At 40.4% G+C, this 8,909-nt stretch overlaps 1 long non-coding RNA gene across 1 annotated transcript; it reads right to left on the reverse strand.

Moving 5' to 3' along the window:
- Positions 1–1,830: 1,830 nt before the first annotated feature.
- Positions 1,831–3,831, reverse strand: LOC117772575. Its single transcript, XR_004615802.1, has 3 exons — positions 3,394–3,831; positions 2,055–2,102; positions 1,831–1,865 (listed from the first exon to the last, which is right to left on the reverse strand). It is a non-coding gene; the product is annotated as an uncharacterized LOC117772575 (long non-coding RNA).
- Between the last annotated feature and the right edge of the window lie 5,078 nt (positions 3,832–8,909).

An 8,909-nucleotide genomic window follows, 5' to 3' on the forward strand; every position in this document is an offset into this window, starting at 1 on the left:
CGTTGGTCCACTTGAAAAAACGTAGGCATCTCACAATTTGGCCTCTCAAATTGTGAGATGTCTACGTTTTTGTCTGCCCATTGTTTTGCATTGGCCTGTGCCCACGTCACGTGACTCTCAAGTTCCCGGCTGCGAAAACGAAAACATGGCGGACATTCCTTATATTTTCAGATACAAATTTCATTTTATAATATAGTTTGGGCATTAAAATACATTCTGACACCATTTCTAGCGAGAAATATGCTCTTTGCTTCCAGAATCTTCAGCCAGTTCATGCTTACGATCTATATTTTATTAGTTATCACGAATATTTTTTCAGATCTCGCCAGAAAATCGTAGTAATGTAACGTTTTTATCGTTGCTATGGTGGTTGCTGTGAACGCTGCCATGCCGTAAACCATGTCGTAGCGTGCTGTTTGAATCATCGTCCGTGCGTTGTGTCGTTCAGTGAGCGTGAATGTTATTCACGTTCTTTGATATTAATATTTGATGATAGATTACACCTCTAATTCGAAGGATCTAAGAATTCCCCGCAACTACATTCATACCGAGGCGGGCCCGAGTGCGCATGCGTGAGCGGATCTGTCATCTTGGACGGCTTAGTATGGCGAGTGCACATTTTTACAGTATATATGCCTATTGTGTATTTGATCAATTTGATATGGACTGATGATGATGAACATTAAGATCTTTACTTTCTTCTTATAACTTTGTATTTGTATTTCTGCTATGTAAAGAGTTGTTTGTACATACTGTTAATCTTCATGTGCTCTGTAATAGCGATGAATAAAAACAAATCTGCTGTCTACTTGAATTTTTATTTTTTTATTTTGTATAACTGTATAGAGATGATAGACATACTGTATAAGGCAAGGGCTAAATCAATTATATAATTTATATATAAAAATCAGCAAACAATTCCAGCAGCAAATGGTTTCAGCAGTTCACACAATCACACAAGGCGTTGGGGTTTGAAGGGTTTTTAATGTACCATACATACAAAACAAATGTGACTACATTCCTAAAATATAAATTAACAGTAAGCTAAAGAAACAGCAACATAGTCTTTTCAATTAAACAAATAAAAATAATAGTAATATTACAATATTATTAATATATACTGTATATACAGTATATATATACTGTATATATATTGACATGCTGTTGTAATACATCTATCTATCTATATATGTGTATATATATATATGTGTATAAATATATATGTGTGTGTATATATATATATATATATATATATAAGTAATATTAACAAAAACCTCTTGAACAATAAACACTTAACATTGAACCTTTTAAGTCACATGTGTGATATAAAAGGTTGTGTGTGTGTATGCGTTTTGTGTATATTCGTGTTGTGTGTATGTATGTCAACTCCCTGTGTTCTCCTTTGGCACCCACTGCAAGCGCCACGTCTTCCCACTGTAATTAACCGAGAAGAATTTTTTTTACATTAGCATTGAATGGAATTCAAAACTTGACAAGGAAGAAGGGCAACGAGACAGTGAGCTATAAATGCAATACGCATTGAATATGTTAACATGCACACAGTAAGCTGATAGTGTAAATGACCTGATTATTGTAATAGTCAATTGTCACGACAATAGTTTATACTTGTCTTTTTAAAAATATTTTTCAAATAAATAAATAGCACCACATTAGCAGCAACAATTTACATAAAAGTAAAAAAATGCATGTTTGATAAGAAAAACTAACAATATAAAATACTAATTTCTTAATTGTAATATTGCAGTCAACATTAAGTAATTTTAGGGACAATCAAATCCAATTAAGAGACATTGTACATATCACATGGAACAGGGCTCCCGCTCCACCAGTTCCATTACGTTCGCCTGAAACACATTAAAACATGTTTATCATTACAAGCAAACCTATGGTCAGATGACTTTACAGTTTGAAGTTGTGGTGATTGTAAATCCAGTTAGTATCTCTGTAGTACAACATTTTTTTGTATATTACAACTGAATTTTTTTACCTCAAATTACAACAAATCAAACCTTCAGCCTTTTGCTTTTCAGTACCTTCTTCACTGGGTAATACTTCTCTCCTCAGTGATTGAATGGTTGCTTCTGAAAGAGCAAAACAAGAGTACACTTACTCTCAATCTGACGTCATATATATTAATATTAGCATTGTTGCACAATTAGATAATCAATTGTCAGTGAACATCCTAATACTCCGACCTAAGCTATGCATTTAGCACATGCATCATGGGAACCTACTGGAAATGCTAAAAAAACTGGGTGTGTCAATCTAGGGCTGCAACAACTAATCGATTAACAGTCGACTTCCACTCCAACAAAAAACAATAGTGTTTGGGGTTCCACAGGGTTCCTTCCTGTGCACTTTTAACTTTACATGATTCCCCTTGGCTTTATCAACAGCAAAAATAACATGATTATGTTGATGACCAGCAATATTTCATCTCATTATCCGCTGATGACTTCAAACCCATTAACTAGTCAGCTGGTTGGAAAAAAATAACCACTAGATGGCAGCAAACCGTATTTGGCTTTAGAACAGGGAAAACACAGATCATGCTTAAGGGTTTTAAATCATAGACACTAGGGCTGTACAAGATATCTAAAAATTACGGTCAGCGCGATATCAACATGGGCGATATACATGTCGTAAAAGACTGCTTGGACTGCGATGAATGGTGTTCAATGTGCCATGTATTCACGCTCTGCATGTCAATATATTTAGCCAATTAGATGGAGCCCTGCTGCCCTAGATAATAAATTTAAGATATTCAGATCATTGTTAGCCGGCTCTGTCAAATTTCGTACTGCCTCCTTAAAAAATTGTGTACAGTGGAAATTGCTAGTAATCACGCTTGTCCCGGGCCAAATTGATGTCTATAAACGGATGATTATATAAAAGAATTGCACAGCTTCTTTAATATAGTCCCAGAATCTGAGGGAAAGGTAACAGCGCACAAATACAGACTCCGCTGCTCACTTTTCTCACCCTACGACATATGTTTGTGAGTCCAAATCCACTAAAAACATGTGAAAAGATAAAAACTCTAAAGAGTAAACATGTATGGTGAGCTCAGTTTTAGGGATCATATCCATTCACACACTCAGATATATATATATATATATATATATATATGAATATAATACTGCAATTTATTACCACAATATCACAACTCTAGCAAAACAAATTTAAATTTACATAATGTGATGTAATGTCATGACAATTGTAGAAACAAAGTTCACAAACATCAATCATCTTTACGAAGATTTCCAAGGTTGGTTACTCTGACCAACATGTATGTATTATTTACTTGTGTAACACCTTAGTAAAAATATGACGTTATTGTGTTCGTTATCTAAAAATGTCACCACAACATACCCTGATTCAACATGGCACTGGGAGGCTGCATGTCAGGACTGGTGGAGGGTTGGTTGAGAGGACAAGCGGTCAGTTGGCTGATGGGTGGCTGGTTGGCAGGGATGATGGAGGGTTGGTGAGTGGAGGGATGCTTGTTACTCCAACCTCAATAGAACAAAAACACATTAATATCAGAGTAATGTTTTGTGGTGCATACTAGCATATTCATTATTTTCAATATATATAAATGAAATACATCCATACAACTTAATTTGATCTATGCTTTAAATGTGGTGTTTATGACTTTTTGCAGTAGACTGAGCTATATGTTGAGATTTCACATTCAAGTTAGTATACACATACACACTATACTATACTACACGTTTCACACCAAACTGAAACGTTAGGAACCAATATAAACTCTGCTCCATGGTAATTATTAACAAATGCCTAATACTTTTCAATAATTGCTCGTCCCATACCTGTCCAGCAGCATCAGCTGTTGTGGAGAATGTCAGGATTCCCGCGATGATGACAATGCCCGCCCCCTACTCTGGTTCTGATTGGCTAACCCCTGACCCTAACTCTGACGGTCCTCATTCCTAAACACCAATACATAGCTCTGGCGCCAATAAGGATTACTAGCCAATCAGAGGGAGAGTAGGGCGGGTCGTCATCCCCCCCCACCCCCCTACCCCCCTTCCCCCCTCCCACCACCACCACCATCCCTAACTTGCAGCCACCCCTCCCCCACACATACTGTGTACATACTCTCTGGACTACTTGTTTATTCTCTCACAACAATATTTATACTTGTGTCCATATATTATGTCCATATACTTACACCAATACTCTTCTGCATGATATATTTTGAATACTGTATGTATCTTAGTGTATTCATTTTCTACTTTCACTACCAATGACATTGACTCTGTATAAATCTATGGTATCCATCTGACTTGATACATATATCTGCATTCAATTTGGGCAAGTGTAGACCTAATTTTCCTTGTGAAACACTTTTCATATCACAGTCTTCCCTTGGATTTTTAACATTGCTACTCCCTTCCCCTAGACCCCAATGTAGCATTGTCCCTGATTTTCAGGATTACAGTATAGAGTACCTAGTGGGTGCATGTTTTAAGAGGACCCAAATATGAACTACTAAGACGTCACATTATGTTTCTCTTGAGCTCATGGAAATGACCTTCACCTTCCACCTACTGTCACCTGAACCATACCGTACTGGGTGTGATTTGAGGTTTTGACTGTTCATACCTGGACTATATCTTCACTCCAAGTGGTGGGACAGCCTCACACTTGGATGTAAACCAATTTTAGAACATATTTGCTTATACTGGAGATCTTTTAAAGTAATGTCCCAGAAATGATTTCTGATAGAAAACCCCTGCCTCATTCATTGTAGTATTAAAGTGTATGAATAAGTCAGGCTGCCGCTTACCAGCTACTGATTTAAAGTGAAACATCTATTGCTGTACTCTTTGTTCATTTCTTTGATGTTAAGAATGTTTCTCATATGACCTTGAATGCAATCAGATTGCATTGTGAAACATCTGGGTCACCTAATTTTAGTGTAAACAAGAGGGTGGACTCTGACTTATGACTGGATGTATTTAGCACTGATACACAAGCTTGATGTTACACATCTTAAACAATATGATATAGGCGCCACTTAGACAACCAGACCTGTGTGCTTTGCTGTGACTATAAATGACTGAAACCTCAGATAAAGAAAGTAATTTTCTGACTTCAGTAGCTGAGGTACTCTCTACAGAACGTAATGTGCCCATTCTACTTCAAATCCATTTGATCCTTTTGTGTGTTTATTTTGCTTATAGCAGAGCATTCACTGCTTTAACTCAATCAGCATCTTATCTGACAATAACATGGTGTAGAAGTGCAAGGAAATCACAATATGTTATGATCAATGTCATTTATTATGCACAAAAATTACATTAAGGCAGTTGCTGGAAATTATATGATCAACAATTCTCATGCAAAAAAGAGTTTAAAAACTACAAAAATGGTGTTTGGGAGAGGGGGTTTCAGAGGGAGGGGGCAGCTATGGAGAAAGTTCTGTCACTCCAGGTTTGCTGCTTGGCGTGATGGAGACAGGAGGTTAGCATCAGGAGTGGAGGCTGCTGGAGGGAGTGTGGCGCTGGAGCACAGTGGTACAGCTTCACTTGAGAAGAACTGAAGGACACAAACAAACCATAGTGTTAAATTATGAAGATGGTTCCCTTTGATTGTTTTTTTTTTAAAGATAAACGTCAGACAGGCCACTAAAAACTAAATATGCTGAAGCTAACAGCTACCCAACACCAAGCTAAGGCCTTCCTAAGGCTGCCAGGGAGTAGCAACAGTAGCAGTGCAGCAACAGAGTCATTCACATCTTTACCTAATCACAGCACTCACAGTTCTTCATCAGTGGAGAAGTAACTCTCCATGTTTTCCTCTTCAGAGGAGGAGTCATCCAAAGACATTGTTGCCGTTCCAGAATATGTCGGACCCACTGCAGCCTGCTGAGCTTGAACTTTGTGCAGTCTTCTCTTGAGCACGCAGAGTAGACCCTCACGTCCCGTCTCCGTAAATGCCTCAGTACTGCCTGAGAATGTATGATAAAAAACAAAATGTTTTAATAGTGCGTTTGTGTGTATGTATATATACACACATACAAGGCTTTCTTTTCTACAGAAATCTTTTTCCTGAGTTGATGTCTCTGCTTATTGCCATCTAGAATGTGAAACCAAATATTGGTCAAGATGACCAATGTAACACCAATAAAATCCAGTCTACTACACTAACATTTTAATGCCTCTGCAATAGCCAGTGGCCGGAGGCGTAACTGTATGTTTTTCGGGTTGTCCATCTGACTATTTGCCTTAAACTCAAAGGTCAAGGCCACAATGACCTCATCTTATGGTTTCAGTTGTCAAGAGGTTACAGTGACATTTATATGAGAAAAAGTATGTAGAGATATGTACACAGAAACTGCACTGGTTAGCGGAGTCATACAATTCTAGTTTAGTTTTTTTTATAAATGGGTTAGCTATTTTTACAATCTGCAAATAGTAATCAATACATTTTGTCACAGTATGTTACACAAAGAAATCGGCATTAAAGTTGGCATCTTGTTGTCTCACCAGTCTGACGATACAGCTGAAATCTTTGCTGCTTAATGCTCAAATAGAGTCCATCAATGGCGTTCTGCAAGTCATTTTGATTGGTTGGTCCTTGTGAAAAGGAGAATAAAATGAATTCGTGCCAATATCAGTTTACAATCAAACCTTTTTGTGTAGACCTTGTGTAAACAGAATCAAAGGACATTGTGCAACAATGACATACATTTTTTCCACAGTACCTGTCGTCCACTGCTGAACATCTGACACCCATTACTGGACTGTGTCTTCCTGTAGAGTGGTGATGTTCTCAAGGTTCTTTGCACAGTCTGTCAAAACAAAATCAGAGTTACAAAATGTTAATGCTGCACAACCCTTTGCAGATACAGCTAGTATTTGCACACCACATCGGAGCAAAACAAAACTGCAGTCTGTGAAGCAAGCAGTTTTTTTAGATATAAGGGAAGTGCAAATATTTCTGGATGGAACATATTCAGTCCCTTAAAGGGGACATGGCATGCCCATTTTACCACAAGTTGATATGGTTCCTTGGGGTCTTAATGAAATGTCTGTAACATACTTTGGTCAAAATACCACAAGGATCATTTCAAACAGCACCCTTTTTACCCTGTATAAAACAGCCCTCCACAGAGTGCCCTGTTTTGAGTGCCTGTTCCTTTAAATGGTGAGCCAGCTCCCCCCTCTCCCCCCATGATTTTAAACAATATAAATTACATATTTTATATGATATAAATTATCAAATATGCATCCCATACTTTGTATTCCCCTTCTGTTGTCCTGGAGTTTTACTTTTCCCAATCACATAATTAAATGTCCCCCTCTGCCCATCCACTACAAGCACACAAGCAGACAGACAGAGAGAGAAAGAGAGGGGTGGGGGGGGGGGGCTATGAAGACCATCATTTACCCCCGAACCCCGACATTCAACGGGTACAACAACAAGCGGAGAAAGCAGAATCGCGGGCTGACCTTATATATACAGTCTATGGGGCTGACCAGCGCGGAGAAATGCACGTCCCGTGTGAACAGCCAGGCGGCTGCGCGCTTGAGAACGGCGCTGCGCTGCCTCGCAGCTGCGCTTCCGCGTCCGGTGTAAACCCGGCGTAACGAGTGGGGGGGCTCGGTGTCTTTGTGCCAGTGTTACAGTAGTGCTGAACACTGCGGAAGTCTTCCACACTGCTGGCTGTGTGGCGCTGACACAAATTCCAGCTCACGCATGGGAGAGCGAGCGGTCGCGCCCGAGCAACTGCTGCAGCCTCCCAGTCCCAACGATCCAGACAAATGCCACATGTGAGTGAATCGCGGGCTGACCAGCGGAGAAATGCTCGTCCCGTGTGAACAGCCAGGCGGCTGCGTGCTTGGGAACGGCGCTGCGCTGCCTCGCAGCCTCGCTGCGTCCGGTGTAAACCCGGCGTAACTTTGTGTCATAAAATAAGGGACAATGTAATATAACTTTACGTGTTTTGTCGTCTCATGGATGTAGTCAACCAAGGAAGACACCTCAGAATCCTTGGCCAGAACAACAAAAAATCATTCAAGTCTCAAACATACAAAATATATACATATTTACAAATGTACTGTTTATGGCACTCTAAATTTTCTACCCTGATTGGCTCTTAAAGCCGTATAGTTTACGGATCCCATCCACTGCAAAAGCCAACATGGAGGGTGTGTCATGCCCTCTGCCTCATCTGCCCCCTAGTCTCTCTCTCTCTCTCTCTCTCTCTCTCTCTCTCTCTCTCTCTCTCTCTCGGTGCGTGTGGAGACTAATTGCAGATGAGGACCTGGTGTGCTGGAGTTGGGGCCTTGGCTACACAGCTGCTGGTGAGCGGTCAGCTGCCTTTATAAGCTCCAGCCCTGCTCTCAGTCTTCACCGGACTATAGACTAAGTTACCGTCAGTACTGCCAGCCACAACCTTTAGTAAAGATACTAGAAGATTCTGAACTTCCTGTTTTGCTGTGTCCTGACTTTCCCTGTCTCCCTGCCCAGGATCAACAGCTGGACATTAGCCCTGACTCCAGCCTCAGATTTCTGCCTGCCTGCCTGCCTCACACGGACATTCATCACCCCTGACTCCAGCCTTGGATTCCTGCCTGCCTACCTGTTCCACACGGTCATACTATTAAACCCTGTTTGACTTGACTTCTGTCTCAAGCCTCTCTCTGCCTCTGCGTCCAAAGCCTGGTCTTAACAGTATAGTCCGGCCAAGATGGACTTGGCAGAGCAAGCTGAGGCCCTCAAACAGACCATGGCCCTCCAAGGAGCACATCTGGGCCACCACGACGAGGCCCTGCATAGCATCAAAGAGAAATTGGATCAAGTCACCACCGCCCTGTCCGCTCTTATCGTTCGGCTGGATGCAGCCCCTGCCCCCC

The sequence above is a fragment of the Hippoglossus hippoglossus genome, chromosome 13, assembly GCF_009819705.1.
Source record: "Hippoglossus hippoglossus isolate fHipHip1 chromosome 13, fHipHip1.pri, whole genome shotgun sequence".
Classification (NCBI taxonomy): Eukaryota; Metazoa; Chordata; class Actinopteri; order Pleuronectiformes; family Pleuronectidae; genus Hippoglossus; species Hippoglossus hippoglossus.